At 49.4% G+C, this 25324-nt stretch overlaps 1 protein-coding gene across 8 annotated transcripts in view; it reads left to right on the forward strand.

Moving 5' to 3' along the window:
• The first annotated feature begins 12098 nt into the window (after positions 1-12098).
• The window catches only part of ATP2B2 (ATPase plasma membrane Ca2+ transporting 2), a 299071-nt gene continuing 285845 nt past the window's right edge, over positions 12099-25324 (forward strand). For all 8 annotated transcript variants that reach the window (XM_017847503.1, XM_017847498.1, XM_017847490.1 and 5 more), the window contains exon 1: positions 12099-12145. The gene's annotated coding sequence lies outside the window, so the exon portion shown is untranslated. The remainder of the gene's footprint in view (positions 12146-25324) is intronic.

Here is a 25324-nt window from a genome sequence, read left to right on the forward strand (position 1 = left end):
AAAAAAAAAAAAAAAAAAAAAAAAAATCTGCAGGCTGGATTCAGCCCATGGCTCCTGCCCCACTGCTCCTCAGGCAGAGAGAAGGGAAAATTTTTTTCTAAAGTCACACAGCGATAGCAGTCAAGCCAGGCCTAGAACCTGAGGCTCCCAGTCCAGGCTGAGGACCTCATGGAACCTACTTCACATTAAGGACAAAGCCCATTCTCTCTTCTGAATGTACAACAATAGTTCATCTTTAGTAGCAACTCACTTTGGGTAAGAGATAGCCCTCCTGAAACCTCTTTTATAGGAAACAAAAACTGGGAAATTAGCAGCAAGCCATGTTAATTCTCCTGGCACTTTCCAAATACCGCTCTGATTTTAATCCTGATGCTATATTTGATATGGAAACATTTCTGATCCTTCTTTCTTAGCATGTAGGGAACCCGGGCCTCCTTTCTAAGGGAGGCAGAGCCCGTTGTATGGAACCCGAGGCTGTCTTCCAGGCTGCCAGGACCTGTGCAGGGCCAGCCTGGGGATGGGAGTGAGGGCCACTTTATATGGTCTGTCCCACCATGTCGACAGCAGCCGCCTTGCAAAGACCTCCCTTCCCAAAGCCTGGACCTCAAGGAGCTTGAATGCCATTGGTTAGAGGGGTGGCAGTTTGATTAATAGCACAGGCTGAATGAGCTCAATTGGAGGTCTTGCTCTGCCACTGCCACTTGCCAACTGTGTGACCTTGGGCAAGTCATGTCACCTCTCTGAGCCTCAGGATTCTTCATCTGTAAAATGGGTTAATAATGTTTATCCTAAAGGAAAGATGAACCTATCACTTGGCTATTAATAGTAATGTTAATTACAACAAATCAACATGTAGTCCAGCCACATTAGGAAATAAAAAAGGTTGGGCAACAGCAAATTCTGCAAATGTTTTTTTCTTCTGATGTATGCCTAGGTATTTAAGTAGCATTTTACTAAGTGCCAGATCCTGTACTAAACACTATAAATACTGACTCATTTAACCCTTGTGACCACCCTCCCAGGTAGATGCTACTTTACAGAGTTACAGATAAAGAAATTGAAACACATCGAGAAAGTAACTTGCTCCAGGACACACAGCTGGCCTGCAAACCAAGCTGTGTGGCTCAGGGTCTGTGCTCATTACTACTCCCTTCTATTCTGAAACACATTTTCCAATTTGGAATCGATCCACCAAAAGAAGAAATTATTCTTTCTCTGCCTGAGGAAGTAGTTGAAAGACTGTGCCATTGGGAAACCAAAGACATGGTTTTAAATCACAACCCGGCTTCCCGCTGGCTGTGTGCTCCCCACCCCCCAAACTTAGCCTTGCTTTCCTCATTGCCAAATTGGGCTAATAGCACTGCCTACCTCTCAGTTTGGAGAAACATGGAGTCAACCACTGGGTGTGAAAGTGCTTTATAAAGTTTTAAGTGCAGTATAAATGTAGAGTGTTAATAACAATAACTTCCCCTGAGCCATTTTACAAACTGGGGCTCTGGAAAATTAAATATACAGGATCATAAAGCTGTGTTACCCAATAGCAAAGACACGGAATCCACCTAAATACCCATCAGTGGTAGACTGGATAAAGAAAATGTGGTACCTATACACCATGGAATACTATGAAGCCATAAAAAAGAACAATATCATGTCCTTTGCAGGGACATGGATGGAGCTGGAAGCTATTATACTCAACAAACTGACACAGGAATGGAAAACCAAATACTGCATGTGCATGTTCTCACTTATAAATGGGAGCTATATGATGAGAGCACATGGACCTGTAGAGAGGAACACCAGTCACTGGGACCTCTTGGAGGGTGGATGGTGGGAAGAGGGAGGGGATCAGGAAAAATAACTAATGGCTACTAGGCTTAATACTTAAGTGATGAAATAATCTGTACAACAAACCCCCATGACACAAGTCTACCTATGTAACAAACATGCACGTGTACTCCTGAACTTAAAAGTTAAAAATAAAAAATTTTTAAGTGAAGCTGTGTTACCACTCAAAGGTGGCCAGTGTTTAAGTGTTGCCTGCTGCTGTCTGTGAGGATGGGGGAGACTCAGCCAAACCAGCAGGCAAAGAGCAACGCCCCATACTCCCAGCCATGGACGGGCAGCGAGAGGTCAGTCTGTCCCCGAGGATAAGGGGTTTGTCCTGGTGGCTTCTCCACTGGCTCTGCCTGGTCTTTGTCACAGATTTGGGTGTGTTTACAATCAGACACTAAGAGGCTCAGCCCTTCCACACGCACAGCATCGATACCCATGTGGGTTGTAAGAGGATTTCTGCTTTTGCGTTGCTTGGCAATATTTTGTTTAAATGAATTTATGCCAGGGATTAATATAGTTTGTGAGCTGAACTGCTTACTTGGCAGGAAGTGGGAAATAAAGAGGGCTTGAAGAGATTTGGTGTGAAAACAGCTTTTAGAATGAGAGCGTGCAGGTGAAGCCTGGGCAGTGGAGCTGGACTCTGGAGGAAGCATCTCTGGGTTTCATCCCTGCTTGGCCACTTCCCAGCTGTGGGACCCTCCACCTGCAACCAAACCTCTATGCCTTTGCCTCCGAAAAACAACGCTTCTACCCACAGGGCAGGTGAGGATTGGCTGAGATGATGCCTGTGGTCTCCCAAGCACCGGAGAGGCATGTGGCACACGGAAGGCCCTGTGGGGGAAGTGGGCCATACCAACAAATGAGTGATCAACACATCCTACTTCTTTGTGGAGTCCATATGCGCGAGTTCGCCTCCTTCTTAAAATGTATATACCCAGATAATGTGTATACCCAGATCAATACTCACAGTGCTTTTGTGGTGATTTGTAGGCGTGTGCAGAGCGGTGGAAAATGGGAGTTGCCCGCAGCATGTTCCCAGTGGAGGTCGAGCCAGGTGACGCTCTGCCTTCCTGCTTTAAGCTTGTCCCATAAGCAGGGGTGCCTTCTGCAGTCTGTGTGATACCACATATTTCCCCCTCTGTGTGCTTTCTGTTGGTGGATTTGCTGTTTGAAATGGCCCCGAAGCGCGGTGCTGCCGTGCTGTTTTGTGTTCCTCAGCCAAGAAGGCCGGGCTGTGCCCTACGGAGAAAATGGTGTGTTAGACAGCTTCATCCAGATGTGAGTTATGATGCTGTTGGCTGGGAACCCAACGTTAATGAGCCAACGATAGGTATTAAGTAAGGCATCTTTAAACAAACAAACAAAAAATACTTAAAACAAGGTTATATATTGATCAGTTGGTGAAAATGTTGTGACCAGAGGTTCCCAGGAACCTGACCCTGTATTTCCTAGGAGCAAAGGTTCGGTATTTGCCAATTCAGCACCCACAGTGACTTTATAGAGCAGAACTACCACAAATAACGAGCATCAACTTTATAACCACAGTCCCCACCATGGTGACTGCCTTTCTACTTCTAAAGGGATGCAGGAAAGAGGTTGGTTTTGGGTTTTCCCACCGTGGCAGTTGCTGTGAGGAGCGACTATGATAAAGGCTGTGAAAGGAGATTGTAAACAGTGAAGTCCGTGGGTCGGAATTGTGAACGCCATCACTTTCACTATTGCATGGACACCCTACTACAGGGAAGCTGTCCTGTGCTGAGGCCTGCCTCAGGCTGTAGGGCTGTGGTTGAGCTTCAGGGCCTTAGGAGAAAGCAGTGAAAGGAGGCAGGGGACATCGTACAGGACTCCACAGGCATCTCTTCCCTGCACATCAATCATTCACCAGAACTTGGAGAAGGACTACTCCTGGCTGCTTTTCACTCTGTGGCCACCACCCAGTCTGGCCACCATTGCCTCTTGCCTGGATGGTGGCATGGCCACCTCACTGCTCTCAGCCTCCCTCTGGGAGTCCTGCACCCACTGTCTACCTGCAGAGGACAGACTTCTCACCCTTCCACTGTGCATTTGTTAATGGCTCCCCATTTTTCTCAGGAGAAAGCCCAAAGCCCTGCCCATGGCTCCTGAGGCCCTGGGTGGTCAGGCCTCTGCCACGTCTCCAGCTTCGTCTGAGGCCATACAAGTCCTCACCCCCTGCTGCAGCCACACCAGCTTCCCCACTGGTCCTGGAACGTGCCACGCCCCTCCCACAAAAGGCTTTTGCATCGCCCAGCCTCTCCCCTGCCCCCAACACCTGTACCTGCTCCTCACCTGCATAGCTTCAGGTCTCAGCTTGAGTCACCTCCCTGATGACCCTGGCCCAGGATCATCACACAAAGTGGGCCCCAGGATGTAGCCCCTCCTCCACTCCACCTTTTTTACAGAACCTATCTCAGGTGACATTTCCCACTTGAGTGACCATTTGGTAAATGGCCATCAGACTGTGAAGGCCACGAGGTCAGACACTGGGGCTGCCTTAGCTCACCACCACATTCCCAGAGCAGGGGAAAGGGCCGGGCACGTGGTAAGTGCTCAATAAACATTTAGTAAGTGGGGAAATTCCTAGTGAAGAAGATCCAGGCTCTTCCCTTGTGGTTCACAGACTGGAAGGACAGTAAGCTAGCATCTGTTACACCCAACCTTGCACAAGGCTCCAGCGAGGGGGAGCATCATCTTTCTCACATTTTGGAGGATGATGAGGCTCAGAGAGGCTGGGAGAACTGGCCCAGGGTCACACAGCTAAGAAGTGGCAGGAGCAGGATCTGAACCCAGGACTGACTAACCCAGAAGCCTCTCCCTCCTGCCCCTGCCCTATCCTCCCACCTTTGTTTGTCCAGGCCTCCACATTACAGCTTTATATAGGAAAGGAGGCATCTCTTGGAGTACTGAAGCCTTGACCTCATGTCACCAGTCTTTCCAATATTCTCTCCTTTACATAAGCTGGTCCCAAAGGCAGAGCGAGATGCTGATGCTACCCCCAGGGACCACTTGCTTGTCTGGCTGGCTCTGGCGCATCCCCTTGCAAGAAAGCACCTGCCTCTTAGAGAAGCCCAGTCTATCTGACAGATTCAGAACCTGCCGTCCACACGGTAGGGCATGGGGAAGCTTTGGCATCTGGCAGGCCTTAAAGGAGCCACAGGATACTAGGAGGGTGGGATTTAGTTGACTCACTCACTCTTGTTTTACACATGGGGAAATGGAGGCCCAGAGAAGGGAGGCAACTCATCCAAGTCTGGGGAGTAAGTTTCAAAAGCAAAATGAGAAGCCCGGGCCCTGGACCCCTGGGCAACGTCATTTATGTTTGCCTCAGTGTCTCACTGGTAAATGAAAAAGGTGTGTGTGTGTGTGTGTGTGTGTGTGTGTGTGTGTGTGTGTGAACTTTCTGCTAGTTCTCTAAAGGAATGAAAATAACCTTGGGTAAGTAATGGGACAGGGAGAATCCTAAGTCATCAGCCAAATTATTTATTCATTGACATCTCCACCCATCCTTTTATTCACTCATCCTTTTCTCTCCCTATCTGTATCTCCATCTATTCATTTATCAACGTCTCCAACCACCAATTCATCCACCAACCCATCCATCCATCCATCTGTCCATCCCCTTCTCTCTCTATCTATATCTCCATATATCCACTTTTCTTTCTAGCCATCCATTCATCCATCCATCCTTTCACCAGGTTCCCACTAAGCATCAATTCTGCGACCAGCTCTGTGGGGGTAGAGATGTAAAGGCTCACTCAGTTCCAGCCCCTACAGAGCCCCAGAACCCTGGGGCAGCAGGTCGATGAGCCCACATTCCCCCCCGCCCCGTCCAACCTTGTGAGGATCACACCAAGAGAGACATTCACATCCTGGCCTCACAAAGAAGAGACAACAACGTGGACAAAGGCTGGAGCCCCCAACTCTGAGTCCTTTACCCTGCCTCAGTCCTTTACAACGAGGTGTGTTTGGGCAATGCCTCTGTCTTTTGGGACTCAGTGTGCCCATCTCTGCTGTGGGTAGGTTGGACTAGATGAGAGTTTCCCAAACTCCAGTTGTTTCTTTCCCTCCCTCCACACCTGGAGATCAGAACACCTGTGCTAAAAAGTACTGAAAATCTTTATTCAAATGAGCTCACTTTTTTTTTAACCAAAATAAACTTATTTTAGAGTGAAACTTTATTCCTACCATAAATGGGAAAAAATGGTAACAGCTGTCATAAATAGAAAGTAACAATTTAAAAAAACTTTAGAAAAAGAAGGCAGACTGCTGATGCTATTAAATCCTGGGTGGATACTGCATCCTACCAGTGGAGATCTGCTCTCCTTGTTTAAGAGAGAATTTAGCAAGTGTCGGGGAGGTGTTAAACATAAGATACGCACACTAAACTCAGACTTTCTCCTTGGAGAGGTTTCCCAGAGTGTGCCTCCTGTCCCTGGGTGGCAATGGGAGGGGGTCCTCACTGAAGGTCCCTGAGTGTGGGGGCACCACTCCCGCCAGAGAGGGGTAGCCCTGGCTCCATCCTGGCCACTCTCCTCCAAGCCTTCTGAATGCACCCTGGGCCCGGCCCCTCTTGAAAACTCAACACCTCCCCCTCCTCCACAAACCGCCCAAGAAGCCAAGGGTCAGGAAGCCATGATCCGGATTCTGTAACCCAAACCAGGGAGTATCTGCGTCAAATCCTGGCCGAGTAGGAAACCAATATGGGAATCTGAAGCCATCCCATCCGGGAGCTCAGCAGGTGCCAAGGGCAGCCCATCACTCAGAGAAGGCCCTGACCCTTTCTTATCTCCCCTGCAGCTGCAAGACTCCTCCCCCTGGTTCCACCACCCCTTACCCTCTCACTGTTGACCCAGGCCCCCGAAGCCCATGACAGCATAGGGTCCCAAGGTGTGGCATTTTTGAATGTCCCTGGGGCACTATCAAGTATAATCAGGAAAAAAAAATGTGTCTCTTAGCTAGGCCAATGCCTAAAGTACCCACAGACTGTTCCTTCCCCTGCAAGGCAGGTAGCCTCAAGGAGCCAGAGACCTTGTGTAGCCAGAATACCCACGTTTGGGTTGGGTTGTGCCCTGAGGGCGCCCTGCACGTTCTCACCTCTGAGTTTCTGGGGCCTGCTGAACCTCCTGCAGCAACACTAACATCAATGGTATTATTTGCTTGAAAAATTGTTTCATTTTGGATTCAGATTTCAGAAGGACATTTGAAACACCAAAGCTGCTGCCAGCTCTGTTAAGGACACAGAAAGGCTTGCTTTCCCATCTGGCCTTGGCTCCAGCCTGGTGTCATGGTGGGAGTCTGGTATCTTTGCACCACCAAGCCCTCACCCCCACATCTGAACAGCCAAGCCAGAAAAGTCCAGAAAAGGGAAAACACTTAAAAAACACAACATTGGGCTTTGCCTTATAAAGTGCTTTTCCTCTTTAGTTAATAGTTACAATCTCTTATACAGGTCTTATATCTCATTCATTCATGCATTCATTCATTCCACCAGGGCTGATGTTTGACTGACAAGCAAGGTCAGGAAAGCCCTGTTGGTTATTTATAGCTAGTATCCCCCTTGGCACATGACAAGGTCATGCTGCTTGTTAAATACTTAAAACCTCACCGCTGTATTCAAAAACTTTGATTGAGCATACATGGACATTTCAGGCACTGAGATTGTCAACCCCTGGGACACACCAGCGTCCAGGAACAGTCCCTCCTTCAAGAGCGTATGGCCACTGCAGGCTGAGACACACCCACCAATGCAACACAGGGATTCTTGTGACGGAGACCCAGACATAGTGCCTGCCCTGAGAGCTGGAAGAGGCAGGGGGACCTCATATCTCAGCCAGAAATAAAGGAAAGACATTTTGGAAAAGTTACTGAAGCGGTGAAATTCCACACTTTAGACTTACTAAATCTCTGAATGACAGAGAAGGAAGGTACCTGAGAGATCTTTGAGGCCACCATTCCCCAAAGTGTATTCTAAGGAATGCTAATTTATTCCATAAAGGGTTTCAAGGTCTAGTTAATATGGGAAATGCTGGGTCAAACCAAACTAAGCTGGTTTCTATGCTGCAGGACTTATCAGAGCCTTAGTCATTGCCTTGTGAAATCTACAAGGGGGGTGGGAGCTACAGGGAGCTTCTTGAAAGACTAGTGCTCCCCAGAGCTCACTCTGAGGGACTCTAAGCTAGTCCAACCCTTTTTCCACAGACAAGGAAACTCAGGCCCCAAGAGCAGCTGGCATTTGCCTAACATCTCACAGGGAGCAGAGGGTGGAGTTGGAATTAGAACCCAAGGCGTCTACCTTGGAAGCAGGCTATTTAGGGCATGTTGTTTGGGCCTTGGGTGCTACTGGCACATGAGAAGAATGAGGTTAATGTGGGCTGAAGCAATCCTGAGAGACTTCCTGGAGGAGACAGGACTTGTGGAAATCCTGGGGCTCCTGGAGCCAATGACTCATGACTTTATTGACTGAACAGTGGTATCACAGAGAACCAGGTACACACTGGAACTTCATTGCCACCCACTTTTCCTAGAGAGAACTTCAGGATGCAGGCAGGAATTCCACCCAAGGAGATTAGTCCCTGAGCTTTCGAAGGATGAAAGTGTGTGGAGGTGTATTTTAATCTTCAATGAAGCCTCCCTGATTGCTACCCCCAAGTTAAAATGATCCCTTTGCCTCCAGCCCTGATTTCTTCCCTTCGATTCTTCCTTTCGAGTCTTGTTTTTGGGCTGTGTGAGATCCTCACTAGTTTATAAACCATTTGAAAGTAGAATGGGTGGTTTATTCTTCCTTGTTTGGTTGTTGATCAAGAAAAACTCACCAGTCAAGCACGGTGGCTCAGACCTATAATCCCAGCACTTCGGGAGGCCAAGGTGGGAGTATTGCTTGAGCCAGGAGTTCAAGACCAACATAGCAAAATCCCATTTCCACAAACAACATTTTTAAAAAATTAGCCGGGTGTGGTGGTTTGTGCCTGTAGTCCCAGCTACTCAGGAGGCTGAGGCAGGAGGATCACTTGAGGCCAGGAATTTGAGGTTACAGTGAGCTATGGTTGCACGACTGCACTCCAGCCTGGGCAATAGAGAGAGCCCCTTCCTCAGAAAAAAAAAAAAAAAAAGGAACTGACCAAGGCCAGGCAGAGTGCTCAGTGTTTTCTATACATCCTTTCCTCTTACCTTCACCACAGCCCTCTGCAGGAGCTGTTTCTACCCCCATTTTATGGAAGACAAAACTGAACCTCAGGAGGCTGAAGTGACTTGCCCAAGAACATGGGCCAGGAAGCTATGGAGCCAAGATTCCAGCCCAGGCGATGATTTCACTTTGCTGACTGACCTGTGAAATTAGGCCCACCTGAGTCATGGATAATCCCACAGGCATCCTGCTCTTCTGGACAGTGGCTTACCTGGGCCCTGTTCCTGATTAAAGCCTCTGCAAGGCCCCCAGGCCATGCTCTGAGCTCAGCCCCATCTCAGCTGGTTGACTGTAAGAGGATCCAGGGTGAGAGGTGCGGTCACCTGCAATTTAGAAGGGCAAGAATCATAGATTCCAACAGCTGGGATGGCTTCGGCCTCCCACACTCACTGCCTGCTCTGCTTGGACTTGCCCCTGGCCTTCTGGGGTCCTAAGCTCAGTTACTCACATATCATTCCAGAACCATCCATGTTAGAAGTCAGGGGATTTTTCCAATTTCACCAATTATTTTCCATCCCAGGCCTTCACCTTTATTTATGGACAGAAAAACCTGTATGCAGGGTTCATGGCTGCTGTCAATGCAGATGAAATTTTAACAGTGGTGACATCCAAGAACCATCCTCCCCACAGTCCTGGTTTGGGCTAGGGGCTGTGGTCTCCTTTCTTCCGTAATTAAAAATTCACCAGTGAGGACAGATCACTCATCAATCTTTCATCCCAACAGTCCCCGTTGGAGAAGACGGGGGCCCCGCTGATACAGACAGGCCTGGCCGCCCACAGCCCTAGGATGACACTACAGTCTACAGGAGTTCAGGGCCTTAGGCAGGGAGCAGGTGGGCCCAGGGGAGCCTGGGGAGGCCCCTCAAGCATGGCTAGAAGGGGCTGGGCATGACAGGTGGCCAGTTTTCAGCTTTCTGCCTCGTATGGGCATCAGGGGGACATCAGGGAAAGGCCACAGAGGGTCAGCAGATGTGGAGATGTGGGCCTAATTTCACAGGTCAGTTTGCTCCAATGCGTGGAACAAAACAGTGAGGGCGTCTCAATGACCGTGCAGCTAGTAATGCTCCAGGTAAAGCTTAATGGGGCACTGCGTGTGAGGGCTTCTGCACAGGGCCAACCCGGGAGCACAGCCTGGCCAGCGATGCTGGTTGTTCTTATCGTCATGTTGACGTGGTTGCTTCTGTGCTGTGAGTACCGTGTAACTTCCCTGGGACTCAACTTCCTCACCTGTAACGTGGGAATAATAACGGTGCCCACCTCATGGAGTTGTAGTGAAGAGTAAATACTCTGGGGTTTTAGATTTAGATTTAGATTTTGTGCCTGCTCAGAGGAACCCCTCCAAGTTGGCCTTATTAGTAACACTGCTATTGTCAAAGGGAGCTAACTCCAGTCTCCCGACATGGCCACAGCCTCATGGATCCCACGCCAGAAGGAAGGGACAGCCTGTGAGCAAACAAAATACTGGCACTGCCACTCTCCGGCTGTGTGGCCACTGCAAGCTCCACCCTTCTCCTGACCTCAGTTTCCCCATCTATACAAAGCAGGTGCTGAAGCTGACGATCACTTCTAGCTCTGGGTTCCAAGAAACCCTGCATTTGGCTGCCTGTTGTCGGGCTCATGTTTTTCCCAGAAAAGATTTGGGGCAGGGAGCTCTAGGGCTCCAGAGCTGGCCCCGTGACTGCTCTGTGTTGGCCTCGTGGCTGTGGGTTCCCTGCAACTGGGCTCCTGGATCACTGTGAACTCTGGGATGGGCTGTTTTTCTGGGAAGGGGACAGGCTGGCTCAACAGTGGTAGGAATTTGAAGGGTGTGCAGTAGAAGAGAACAGGCTGGAGGGAGGGGGCAGGGAGGATCAGGGCCCAGCAAGCTCCAGGTGCTGAGGTGAGGGTAGCAAGGGCGGGGCGCCAGAGGACAGAGCAAAAGCTCAGGTTCAGGCCAGCTGAGCAGCACAGCGGGGCTCAGGAGGGCTCGGCACCAAGTGCTCAGTGCCAACTCATAGACAGTGAGGTAGAATGGAGCCTTCAGACACTTTGTAGGACCTGGTTAGCCCTGGATTGGGGCCTGAGGGTGTGAACCCTATGAGTGAGTAGGACACAGGGAGGCAGGGCCATGGTGCCAGATGCCTGCCATTTGCCCCTCAGGATCTGCTCAGCACTGGTATCCTGCCTGCTGTGTGTCCAGGGAGGTGGCTGGTAAGGGCTGCACCAATGGGCTTCCTCTCCCTCTGGCTTCCTGTTAGGTTTGGCCATTGAGGAGCTCTGGCGAGATACAGAGTGACCAGGAGAGAAGTTAGAGTGTGTAGCCTCCCAACTCCCTCCCTCAGGGTTAGGGTCCCTTGGGCTGGCTGCATACTTTGATCACAGGTGACAGCTCCCATCAAGCATCTGCTCTGCACAGCCCTCTCTGGAAGCTGCCCCGTCCTCCCATCTCCTTCAGGACTAGGAGTGCAGGAAAGGAATCCCCCTGCTTTCGCTTGTCCCAGGAGTCACACCATCCTTCCGGGTTTCCCTACTCCTGCCACACCTTTGTAGAGTTCTTTCCTTAAACCCTCCTCAAATGACAGGGATGCCCCCAAGTCCCTGACTGATTCAGTCCCCAGAGCCACAGGCCAGGGATATTGGAAAGGGCCCCAACCCCAGACTTTGTCCAGAGCCTGACTTTACCTTCTCACCCTTGGTTTCTCTAAGAGACAAGCCCAGCTGTCTTCCTCCAGAGTTCCCAGTTTGTGTGTCTGGATCCAGCAAAGGGAGGGGAGAGGGGAGGATGCCCAGCCAAGCCTGGGAGATTTGTCTCCAGGGAGGAGGCACAACTAAGCTTTGCAGGTCGCAGCATCAGACACCAGAGCAGAGGGGAGCCCATCCTGCTGGCACCTGGCCCAGAGATTCAGTCCTCCCCAGCGGAGCCAGAAAGCCTGACTTTTGCATGAAATCCTCCGGTTTCTGTACTAGGATTGGCTCAAACAGTACATTTAAAACTGTTTCAGTCAGATCTGAATCCCTGGCCCCCAGTTTGTGACTCGGAAAATACAAGCCACCTTAACGTGCTTTTCTGATCTCGTTTTCTCTTAGGGTTCCCTGCACTTAGAGCGTGGACCGTGAACCCCAAAGGAGACGGTGAGTGTGAGAGCCATGGGTCCTGGTTCACCTGGGGGCACCCATAGAAGCCCACTCGCATCTGTGTGCATCCAGAGCTTCTGGCTGCCTTGATTTAGAAACGCCCAGTTTACAAACCGCCTCTCTGCACAATCATCCACCCCCATTCCACCCCCATTGTCCAATGCCCAGCCTCCCTAGCCCACTTCCTAACACTGAAGCCCTCAGCAGTGGCTTTCAAAAACTCCTGCTATTAGTAGAGGAGGAGTAAAGGCAGAAGCAGGTCTGAAAGCTGCAGTTTGGGCTTATTTCCAGCGGGTGACCGCCTCCCCAGTCCTCACAGAGCCTACGCATTGCCACTTTACCTTGGTGTGATATTCTACCAAAAGAGAAGTGTGCTTGGCTTACTAAATGTCCTTTTGAGATAAAGAGCAATATTCCTGTGTGGGCTCTGGGCTGTCATATCTGTCATCCACACGTCAGCATCTTTTAACGCCATCAGATGGTTTTTCAATTACTATCTCCCTGAGGTCAGTCCACTGAGGGGTGTTTTTGACTTGAAGCCTTGAGAAGGGGGAGCCTGGGTGGGGCCTGGGAGCCTACAGAGGTCCTTGGAGCTCAGTGGCCTTTTGCATTGAGCTGACCCTAGGAGCACCGTCTTTGGCCCCTGTCTTGGGTTAATGGGGCCACTGTGGGCTAGCCTGAAACCCTCGTCATCATAGTGTCCCTGGGAAAACAAGCTTGAGGTTCTGAACCATCTGTTTACAAACAAGTCTTAGGAGACACAGCCTCTTTATCCTGGGGGGACTACCTGGGAGTTCTCTGGAATGGGCCAGTAGATCCCCTGCCAGTGGCTCTGGGGTGGCACTTCCCTGACAGCCTTGCAGGTGGGTGGGTGTGGAACTGGCTTCCTTCCTAGGCTGAATTAGCCGCTGCTCCAAAGTTTGACAAGAGAGAGCCTGCCCCACCCAACAGCCCCTCCCCGTGGACCTGTCACAATGCCCAAATCACCACCATGCGTGTCGCTCCTTGGAAGAGGATGGGGAAGGAACCTTGAAAGCTTCCATCAAAATATCATCTATAGGTCAACTGTGGTTACTTCTAAGTTTAGAGATTATGGGCGATTTGGGTTTTCTGTGTTTTCTAAGTTTTATGTAATAAGCACATGTTTCTTTCATGGTTGTTTTCTCAAGTGCTCTCTGGGGTGGTCTAGAAACCCATGGTCATACATGTGTGTTGTAGAAGACCAGATTGGCCCCAGAAGAGAGCAGGGCTCTGGGAACTGGGGCGTGGGTACCTTTTGATAGAAAAGCAAAAGATGATGCTGGGGAGAGACTAAAGAGCTGGCAGGGGTGAGGCATGCCTCCTCCTCCAGTTTTGCTGCCATCATGAGCTAAAGACCGAAAGCATGATAATTTTCTGAAAATAATGTGGACTTGATCTTTCACTTCTGTTGCACTGCTCATGACCTCAATAGCCTTGTCTCTTCCTCCCCACACTCAACTCCTCCCAAGGCAGGGCCTTGTCTCCTTGTTCATGCCTGGGGCTTAGTGAAGTGCTAATTTGCATGAGAACTGGTATTTGCCGTGTCCTACCATGTGCCAGGCACAGTACTGAGGATCACCTCTTACATAGGTTCATCCTGAGAACAAGATGCGATGGTTATCCCCATTGTGCAGGCAAGGAGACTGAGGCTCAGAGAAGTGAAGTGACTTGCCCAAAGTCACTTGACCATTCAGGCACAGGACTGGAACCCAGTCCATTTGACTTCAAAGACCTTATTTTGCTACCACATCCCTGCAGAAACAACATTACATTTGTAAAAGACTGGACAATGGATAAAACAATGTATTCATAATTTCACTTCCCTGCCGTGGCATGTTTGGGGTATTTTTGCTCTCCCTCCTGCTTTTATCTGTATACATGTTTTCTCTGACACAGCCTCATTAGTGCATCTTTGTCTGGGCTGTTACACAGCTGTGGCTATTCTAGTGGGGTCAACACAGTGATGAGGGTTTGTGTTCCAGATGAGCAAATGGCCAGGTGGGCATGTTGGCCATCACCTGGTGAGGGTCAGGTGGGCTGCACCAGCTCGTGCTCCCTTGGGGTACACACCAGCTTTGCATCTTCCTGGTCCTGCACACCCAGTACCTCATGTTGCTGGCAAGATGGGAAAGCAGAACAGGACACCAGGGCTGGATCTGGGAGCCGTCCTGCGGCTGCCCTACTCAGCAGTTTGTTCCTGTGTGAAGACCAGCACTCACAGACCCTCTGGAATAACGGCCAGGCCCTTGGTCTTTGGAGTCAGGCAAAATTGAATTTCAATCCTGACTGTTTCCTTCTCAAGCTTTGCATGACTTGGGCACGTGGGTGACTCTACCCCTTTGTGCCTCCATTTCATCATCTGTAAGATGGGTGTCCACTCCACAGAATGCTGAGAAAACAGCCAGGCCACCTCCTTTCCTTCCTTTCTTAAGTAACCAGGCTCTCACCTGAAGGGCAACTTCATTTTATCCAGGGATGGCTGTCACTTTCTTGTATTGACTATAGACAGGTAACTTTGGTTTTATTTTGTTTGTTTCTTTTTATTTTTGGAAGATGTCTAAAATTATAACAGAAACCCTGGGAATCTTTTAATATATGTGATGAGAAATTGTTGTACCCTTGAAAGTGGTATAACCTACTAGAAAGTTTTAAAGGCTTTTAAAAAGTTTCCTCTTTCAAAATATAAGGAGCTAGTAATTTCACTTCTAGGACATTTGCCCTGAGGAAATAACCCAAAATACATACAAAGATTGATCTACAAGGATGTGTATCACAGCAGTATTTATATTAGTTAACAATAGGAAACTACGCGAATGGCCGGCAGCAGGGAACTGGGAGTCGGTTGTGGCAATATAGATCACAGAAGGAAGATTCTGGGCAGCCATTGAAACTGTTTGAGATGAATTTTTAATAATGGAGGAGAAAGTGTTCATATTTCAGTATTAAGTGAAAAGGCAATTTGCCAAAATTAGTCCAAACTGTATTTTTTTAAATAGGTAGACAAAAACAGAAGTAAGCAAGAGAGAAAGGAGTGGGGAGAGAGAGAAAGAGAAGATAGAAGAAACAGATACAAAAGTGTGGGAGGATAACAGGTGACTTGTTTTTTTCTTTGTGCTTTTCTGCACTTTCTAAATTTCCCCCAGTGGAATGTTCACTGTTTATATAATCACAAAGAGGAGTTAGAGTTAAGAAAAAATCTTCTGCCCCACCAGTGTGTGTGTGTGTGCATTTTGCTAGTCAGCTGTATAAGAAAATGGTTATGTTGGCACTTTTCATTCTAAAGTGTTCTTTTCTCAAAACAAATTTTTTTTATTCAAAGCCAATGTCAGTGTCACATAGTCTTCCTTCTGTCCGTGGAGCTGCAGTTCTGAGAGAGCTGGCTTTGGGGCTGTATTCATGTACTCATGTTAGGGCTGCCATAACAAAGTACCACAGACTAGGGGGGCTTAAACCACAGAGATTCATTTCTCACAGTCCTATAGGATAGAAGTTCAAGACCAAGGTGTTGGCAGGGCTGGTTTCCTCTGAGTCCTCTCTCTTTGGCTCCTAGACAGCTGGCTTCTCCTGTGTCCTCACCTTCCGAATATGTCTGTGCTCAAATTTTTTCTTATAAAGACACCAGTCAGATTGGGTAAGGGCCCACCCTAATGACCTCATTTTAACTTAATCACATCTTTAAAAACCCTATATCCAAATATAGTCCCATTCTGAAGTGGCAAGTGTTAGGATCTCACCATATGAATTTGGGGGACACAATTCAGGCTGTAACAGGGACAGCTTGTTCCTGGCAACTGTGACCATTTATTTTGCAATAGCACAGAACTTGGAGCTGTAGTGGGATAAGGGGAGAGAGTTGTGTGTGGAAGGAAAACTCATGTCTCCACCTCTCTCTCTGGAGAGGTGTGATGCAGACACCTAAGTAGATGGTGCACTTGGTTACCACCTTACCTTCCCAGCAAGACCCAGAAGCAACAGTACAACCATCCCAGCTGAGCCCATCCACCACAGAGTGGCTGCTCAAGGCCATAGCAAAATAGTTCAGCCTGCAAACATTATTTTTACTAAGAAACTCTCATGAAGTGAGAAGCAGTGAGTTAGAGATAAACAATTTGATAGTTAAAATGGGCTTCTGGACACTAAAACCTGAATATAAAAAATAATTTTTCTTAGCATCAACTCCAAAGTGATTTTGATTTATAAAATCAGTGGTGGAGAGATGGACTAGGATGAACAAGTTGGATGTGGTTGGTGATGGTTGCTGAGTTTAGCAGAAACAAAGCTTCACCTCTGTGGACCTTGACACTGGCTTAAAGGTCCTCCTATCCCTTTTCAGCTGACCTTCTGAGATCACTGTGAGTCAAAACCACTCTGAGGCGCTGGCAGTTGGACTGTTGGAGCTCAGTGTAGGGTGAGAGTGTGGCAAAGATACCTTCAAATATCTCTGCAAATGTCTTACTTTCTGCCTTTGCCTAAATCCAAAACTTGGAGTCATCCTTGACTCTCCCTTCTTTTCTGCTCGTGTCTTGACTGTCATTGTCTTCTATCCACTTCCTGGGGGCATCACCAAATCCAGGTCACCGCCATATCTTGCCTAGACCACTGGGTTAGCCTCCTGGTTGCTCCCACTCCTACACCTGTCCCTGATCACCCACCCTGTGGCAGTAGCCAGAGGGTTCCTTTAAAAACACAGATCTGCTCGCATCACTCCCTAACTATAACCCTCCAGTAGCTTCCTGATGTCCTCAGGCTAAAATCCAAGCTCTCCTGACAATAGTGGCTTAGGGTGCTTCCTGCCTTCACTTCTGGCCTCTGATCCCACCAGCCCCCTGCTCTCTGTGTCCAAGTGATGCTCAGCTTCCGTGTCTCTAATGCTTCTCACTCACTCTACTCACAGGGTAGGATCCAGGACCATGTCTGAGATCTTGGAATTGAGGGGACAGTTGATTGAGGAAACAGCCCCAATAAATACAGCAACTTGGTTTCAGCATTTTTCTCTTATTCTCTTATAGCAAAGTCTCTTCTCTCAGCAACTTTCCTGGGAGACTGAAAATTGGTCACTATTCCTAGAGGTCTACTTGGTACTGACTCTTTATTTCTTGCCCAAATGTCCTGGGACTCCCTGCCCTGGTAGATGTTAACAAAGGAGTCAACCAAATAAAGTCCTGTGGGCCTGCTGCCATCCTGCCTCTCATAGAACCCTCACAGCCACTCTGGGACATAGGTCGGTGGCATTACCATTATCCCCACTCTACAGACAACAAAACTGAGGCACAGAGCAGGGAGGCCACTTGCCAAAGCTCACCCAACTACGATGCGGGAGAAAAGATTAAAACCCAAGTCATGAGACTGCACATTCAATGTATTTTTCTCACTTGTGTTTCTGTGTTTAATCTTGCAGTGATTTTTGAAGGAAATGACCTGGTACATTGTGCTTTCAGAGCATCTGTTTGTTACCTACTAACAAAGCACTTTTTCTCTTGAGCTCAAGCTGTTGAAACTGTACAGCCCTACTGCGATTCCTGCCACATCTGTGTAAATAAATCCTTATAACAACCAGCTGGAAAGCAAAACGTTCCATGAGGTACCAGATCATTTATATGATACCTCTTCCAGCTGGCCAGTTTTCTTGGTGGCACGCAATTTATTCATTCATTCAGCAATACATATGGAGCCAAACACTAGGAATACAAAGTAGACATGGTTCCTACCTTCAGGGAGCTGACATTCTCCTAAGAGAGATGGACAATAATCAAATACACAAATGCACATGTAATATGCTGTAAAGGCTGTCAAGGAGAATACACCTGGGTGAGAGGAGAGACGGGGAGGGGCTACTTTATATAAGGTGCTCAGGGAAGGCTTCTTGGAGGAGGTGACCTTTCAGGCTGGAATGAGGGAATGAAAACCAAGAACAACATTCCAGGAAAAGGGACAAGCAAAAGCCTCAGGCAGGCTGAAGCTTTGGGTGTTTGGGGAACATCAAGGAAGCCAGGAAGCCGAAGGACAGCACAGGGGAGGGAGAAGTGAGAGGTGAGGTCAGAGAGGTAGGTGAGAGGCTGTGCCTTAATTCCAGGCGAGGTGGGGCACTCAAGGGTCTTGAGTGGGCTGGGTGGGGGATACAGGCTCCCCCAGCTGCTGTTTGGAGAATCTGCTGCAGGGGGCAAGAGCGGAAGCAAGGAGAATGTTGCCATTATCCAGGTGAGAGATGATGGCGGCTGGGCCAGGACAGTGGCAGTGGAGGAGAGAAGTAGCTATGTTCCAAACAGATGTGACAGGTGAGCTGACCTGACCTACTCTCACATTGGGGGTGAGATTAGAAGGAAAAAGAAGAATCAAAGGTGATGGGGTGTGCTTTGACACCAATGGTGTTTTACAAGTCATCAAGGGCACTAATCACCCAGAGCTAATGCAGACCCCACAAGTTAAAGGGCACAGTCCCCAATAAGACTGCCCCCACTTAGACACCAACTGCCAGGAGGGTCCCCAAGCTGCCTGCAGTTCTGACCAGCTGGCAACAAACTCAGGGGTTCCCACAACCCCCTCTGGTTTGATAGTTCACTAGAATGACTCACCACACTCAGAGAAGTGCCACTTTTATGATTACTGTTTTGTTATAAAGGATATAAATCAGGACCAACCACACACAGGGTGAGGCCTGGAAGGGCCCTGAACACAGAGCTCCCACACATTTTTCAGGGCATGAAATCAAGGCACATCACCTCCCAGGAACATCATTGTGTTCACCAACTGGGAACTCCACTGAGCTTTGGTGTCCAGAGTTTTTATTAGGGCCTCATCACATAGGCATGATTGATTGAATCATCAGCCATGAGACTGAACTCAGTCTCCAGCACCCTCCCTTTGGTGGAGGCCAGGCTGGCTCAAAGCCCCAACCCTGTAACGGCATGGTTGTTCCTTCTGGTGCCCAGCCACCATCCTGAGTCATCTCATCTCTTAGCACAAACTCAGGTGTGCTCTAAGGGGTTCATGAATAACAGAGATGCTCCTACCACTTGGGAATTTCCAAGGAGTTAGAGTTTGCCTTCCAGGAACCAGGGATGAAAGTCAGTCAAATTTTTTTATTATACAACCATATAACCGGGTGGAGGCTGGTGCTGTTTACTAAGACTAGCAGAAGACCAGAGAAGGGGCAATAGGTTTGGTACAGGAAAACGGAGGGTAATGGTGTGGACATGTCAATTTTAAAGTGTTCATTAGATATCAAAGTGGAAATGTGGCTTAGGCAGTTGGAGCTATGAATCTGCCGCTCAGGGAGATATCAGTATATAGATCATATTTAAAGCCATGGGACTGGATAACCGAGGAAGCCAGTGTCTTTAGGGAGATAAAAAAAAAAAAAAAAAAAAGAGCTCACAGCTATGCCTTGAAGTGTCCCACACTTAGTTAGTGGTAGGGAGAGGAAGGGCCAGCAAAGCAAATAGAGGAGGAGGGGCCAGAGAGGTAGGAGTAGAACCAAGGAAGTGCAGGGTCTCCAGGCAAGTGCTTTGCAAGGAAGGGTGAGAAGCAGTGTCAAATGCTACTACAGGCCAAGGAAGGGGAGGACCACGAAATGGCCTCTGGACTTGGCAAGATGAGGGCTACAGTGATCTTGAACTGAGTGGTTTCTGGAAAGGGGAGGTGACAAAAGCCAGTTGAAGAGGACCAAGGTGGGAATGCTTGGTGAGGAAGCAGAGATAGGGAACGAAGAGCCCAGAGGGGCTGGGAGCCTGGGGAGGGGTTAAAGTGGGAGCTGTCATAGCACACCTGGTGACCAGAGAGCGTGTGCAACACCTGCCGTGTGCCCAGTGCTGAGCCAGGAGTTGTAGGTGACTTCTGAAAGCTCAGAGTGTGGTTGGAGAGGAGAGATGGGAATCACTATCCATACTCTAGAACAGCATGTGTAAAATGCAAAGCTGGCCGGCAGTAATGTACACAGGAGAAACCATTTCTAACTGGGGATAATCAGGATAGACATGACAACCACAGCTATTTCTGTTGACCATCTTCTGTGCACCTGGGAACATGCTGGGCCCCTGAAATGCATTCTCTTATCTAACACTGAGGACACTGGTGTTGTCTCCATTTTACAGGTGAGAAAACTAAGGCTTAGAGAGGTGGAGTCACTGGTCCAAGGTCACACTCTTAGGAATTACCAGAGTTGGAAGTGAATGCCGACTGCAAAGGATGTTTATAGGCAAAGTTCGTAGAGAGAAGGAACGGGCAGAAATGAGGACTCAAACACAAGAAAAGCCTACATGAGTTTGGGAGATCCCTGGGTGAGGACCCACTCAGAGCAGAAGTGGAACACGTGAGTCCCATGTGAGTTGCTCAAAAGAGGGACCCAGTGCCCCCCAAGCACATGTCACTGATGGTATGGGCTCAGGCAGTTCCTTGACCCCTTGGGCTGCCTTCCTCTGGCCAGGGGAGAGTGCAGATGTCGGTGGACAGGACTGAAGCAAGAGGGAGCTGGAGGGGAGAGGAGTGGAGGCTGGACGACACTGATGTATCCCTGACCTTTGCCAATACTTTCCCACACCCCTCTGCCTGAGCTCTCCACAGCCACACCCCAACGCCAAACATGCCCAGGCCAGGGAGGTGCCCCTGCTCACACTTCCTTGTCTTTAAACAGGGTCAGAGGGCCTTGCCCACCCCTGCCAGGGAGTGTAATTATGACCTAAAATAACATTTGGGGAGCAAGCACTTCGAAGAAATGTCCAGCTGAAACCGGGAGTCACACCCTCATTCAGGAGTGGTGGGAAACACCCATTCTAACAGGCAGAGGGGTGAAGGCGGACGGTGCCTCCTGAGGGCGGATTTGGAGCTGTCTGATTTGGAAATGTCTCTGATCTATGGAGGCACCCCTGTGAGCCCTCAGGTTCTGGTTTCTCATCTGTGAAATGAGTGCATCCTGGTTGAGTCAGGCTGCGGGCTGCCTGCTGAGAGGGACTGCCAGCGAGCCCAGCCGGGTGGGATGCACTGCTATAACCTTGTGTGGTCATCAAGTGAAGTTCTCCAGCCTCTCCTGGGCTTGATACAGTCGCATGGTGTGCCAGGGCTGCAGGGCTTTTCTATGCCTCCCAGTTCTCAGAGGGGTAGACTGAGGCCCAGAGAAAACAGCCTAAGGTTCCCTCCAGCATGTGTTGGTATTTCCTTCCCAAATCTTTATAGCATGAAAGCAGAGGAGAGAGGCAGGAAGGGAAGGGAAAAAGAAAAGATTGGGAGAGGGATAGGACCCAGGAAGAGATGTGGATTTGGGAGGATGGAGCCTCACTTTTGTTTGCAAGAAGGAAACTTGAAGATTGAACAAGGCCAAGAACATTCTTAATCTGGAACCTATCATTCCATCACTTTACCTGGAAGTCCATGACCCCACTACTCCATTCACCTCATGCAGCAAATATGTTAGGGGTTTAGTTGCAGATTCTGGGGGTAAGTGGGCTGGGGAGAAGCAGCTAGAAGCAGAAAAATGCCTAGTGATGCCACCTCGAAGGTATGACATCCTGCTGTGCCTGGGCGCATGTGTTTTTGAAAGGGGCTCAAAATTGGGGTGGGGAACTGGGATGGATAGAGTCTTTGATCTAGAGGCTGGCTGTGAGTGAGCTGGGGATGCCTGCCCCCTCCTGCTTTTGCCACCCTCACCTGGCAGCTGCAGGGCCAGTTCTTAAAAAGCCAGAGCCTGCTTGGCTCTCCCAGCGGATCCATGCTGCCTGCCTTCCAGAAACCCTGATTTGTGCACCTCCTGGGCAGGTTCCTGCTGTGGGTCGGATTTCACAGCTTTCTGGAACCTCGTTACTAGTTCTCAGTGTCTTCCATAAGCCCCTTGGAAGATTTGGGGGCGGGGTCATTTGGGAGAGAGGAAATCAGGTCTCTGGAGCAGCTGCTTGGTGCAGAGTATGAGCTGGGAGTTTTGTGCACGCTCTCACTGAAGATGACCACGACAAGGAAGGATGGGTGCCACTCTCTCCATTTCACCTTGGGCAAACTGAGGTTCAGAGAGGCTAAGTAGCTTGTCCTGGATGTCTTAGCTGAAAAGCAGGGGAAGTGAGATGGGAAGCCAGGTCCACAAGACCACAAGCCTGGGCTAGAGTCTGCTGCTGCTGCCCGGCGTGCATACCCCCTCATGCTGGGTCCCCAAGGCTGATGCTGATATGGATCCAAACGCGGTTCCTTGGCTGCCTTGGCTCTTCCCTTCCTCTATCCCTCCATCATCTTTTCAAGCCAGATGGCCCACTCTCCTCAAATGCAGTTCACACTGGTCCCCACCCTAAGAACCCCTTAGCCTCAAAACCTAAAGAGCCCAAAATGTCCTAGACTTGCCCCCAAATTAGACCACTCCCCAAATAGCCAAAGGGAATGAAGGCTTCAGGAATCCAGAGGACAGGACTAATTTTTAGGGTTGGAAGAAAGGCTTATGCCCTTCGGCTTCAAGGAATGTGATCATCAGACCTCCAATGCCAGAGCTTGGAATAGTGGGCTAGACAAAAATATATATATATACACACACACGATACATAATTTTTCCTGTCATATATATATGTGTGTGTGTGTGTATATATATATATATATATGAGATAAACACAAGAAGACAAAAAGAGAAGCAGGAAGGAGCAAAGGAACCAGGAATGGTCAGACTGAGTCAGGATTTTTCCAGAGCTGCGATGATCCCATTGACGGAAATGGAGATGGTGAGGTGACATCAAAAGCCCCATTGTGGCTGAGGACAGGAGAGAGGGAGTTGCAGTCCTTGAAGGGTTACTCAGTGCCGGGCCAAACAGCCCATTCCCCCATGAATTGATCAGAGACACTGCAGTGCCCTAGCCCCTTAGGATGACAGTGATGTTCACCTCATCAGCCCTGAGCCATCTAAAGGTGCTGAGAGTACCAGTGAGGGCTGCTGCACCTTGTGATTTTGTATGCATTCCCATTAAAACAAAACAAGACCCAAAACCTAGTTGGCAGAGGACTTGGCTCTTAAAGAGTTAACCCTCAGTTACCTGGACCTCCAGGTAGCCCTCCCCTTGCACACACCTGTCAGAGGACCTCCCACTGCCCATCCAGTGGCATTTCTATACTGGCAAGTGCTTTACAGTCCAAGCCCCCACCGATGGCCTCTGTTGGCTAATTTTCTTTCATTTTCTTTCTTTTTACACACACTTAGAAAGCTCCTGGCTTCAGCCAGGCGCGCCGAGGAGGCTTGGAGTAGCAGAGCTGATCGATGCCGGGAGGCTCCTTGCGGCTGCCAGAGCCGCAGTCCTGGGTGGGGGTGGCTGTGGGTTCTGCAGCAGCGGCTCTCTGTGTCTCTGCCCTGCCACTGGCAGCAGAGCTCCAGACAGTTCCTTGCCCCTCCAGACCCTCAGCCTGGAGTCCCAGATCCCAGGGCACAGGAGAGGCCCGCTCCTGGGGTACAGCTTGCCTGGCACACACCCAGGAGGGTAAGTGAGGGACATGGGTGCAGTGGACCCATGGGGTTTGGGAGGGAGCCACGGGACCCTGGGACAGAGCTGATAGAGCTGTTGGTGCCGGGGCTATAGCTGTTGCGAATGGAGGAGGAAACAGCTCAGAGTCCGTTCCTGCTGATTCTGTGAAGCAGCAGCAGGACTTGGCTCTGCCGAAACTCGAGGCAACCCGGAATTCTGGGAAGGAAGGTTGCTGTTGGCTTGCAGTCAAGGCAAAGTGGTTATAGGACTTCCCCGAAGGACCTCAGCTCCTTCCCTCATTTTTTACCAGATCTTTATTGAGGGCCTTGTGCACGCCAGCTCCCTGCTAGGCACCAAGGGGTTCCATAGGACTGAAATAGGCCTCTCCCCATCAGTGCCCCTAGTCTTGCCAGGAGAATGGTTGCTTAAGTAATTATAGTACCATGTGAGGTGTGATAAGAGAGGGTCTGGCCAGGGGAAGAAGAGGCCTGTGGGGCCTCAGGGTGCTGGAAAAGATTTTACAGAGGACGGGCCATTTCAACTGGGTCTTGGCAGATGAGTAAAAGTTCTTCAGGAAACAAAGGGCAGCCAAAATCTTATGAGTGACTGCAAAGAGATTTGAACATACAAAATGTGATCATATGTGGTGATAGGCTCGGCAGGTCTGAGCAGAGACTGCAGAGAGCCAGCAGAGGAAACTGACAGGGCCTCATCACCAAAGGCCTCCAAGGCCAGATGAGGGAGTCAGGACTTGTTCTTACAGGTGGGTGAGAGACACTGAAGATTTTAATTTTTTTGTTAAGTGGTAAGGTCTCACTATGTGGCCCAGGCTGGAGTGCAGTGGTGCAATCACAGCCCACTGTAGCTTCAAACTCCTGGGCTCAAGTGATCCTCCCACCTCAGCCTCCCCAGTAGCTGAGACTACAGGCACAAGTCACCATGCCCAGTGGCACTGCAGACTTTAAAATGGGGGCTTGATGTGGTCGGCTTTGCATCTTAGAAAACTACAGTGTGGATGGAGTGAGGAGGGAGACAGGGACCTTCCAGAGAAGAAAGCTATGACTTAAAAATCATAGAGGCCAGTGCTTAGATCAAGGTAGTGGAGTCAGGAGGTGGAGAGCGGGGGAGAGCTCGGCTCTTTTCTGAGTTTGAGTGACAAGGGTCAATTGTGAAGGAAAAGGAAGTGTCAGGGATGATTTCAAAGTGAACAGTGGGGCCTGGGTGGGTGATGCTGCCTCTTGATGAGAGAGGGGGCAAGGGGAGAAGGAGCAGGTAGAAGAGAGAGGGAGGGAGGTCATAAGGTCAAATCTGGTCACACTGGGACCTGACTTTGATATAGTATCACCCCCCAGGCCCTTACCCTAGCAAGCTTCATAGTAAACCCTGGTGATGCTGAGTCAATGCCAGATTTATCATCCACACACCCTCCAAATCTACATGTGGTCACTGAACTTGTGACAGCCACCACACTCAAACAGAAAGATCTTACCCTGCACCTACGGCAGGCTTAGCTTGGCCCTCACTGCTTGGGGTTGCACCCCCTTTCCATCTAAGTGCAAGTGTGGAAAGTGAGTGCCATTTCCCTAGTGTGGGCAGATTTTTCAGATACTGAATGGGAATGCCACTGGGCAGGTTGGTGGTGCAGAGCCTACCCTAGAAATGGATCATTTAGAAAGGCTCTGTGTCCTGGTCAGGGTACCACGTGTGCAGGGGTCAGGGATACCTGGGGTATGGCTAA

This window comes from Rhinopithecus bieti, unplaced genomic scaffold (assembly GCF_001698545.2).
Source record: "Rhinopithecus bieti isolate Rb0 unplaced genomic scaffold, ASM169854v2 scaffold_29378, whole genome shotgun sequence".
In the NCBI taxonomy this organism is placed as follows: domain Eukaryota; kingdom Metazoa; phylum Chordata; class Mammalia; order Primates; family Cercopithecidae; genus Rhinopithecus; species Rhinopithecus bieti.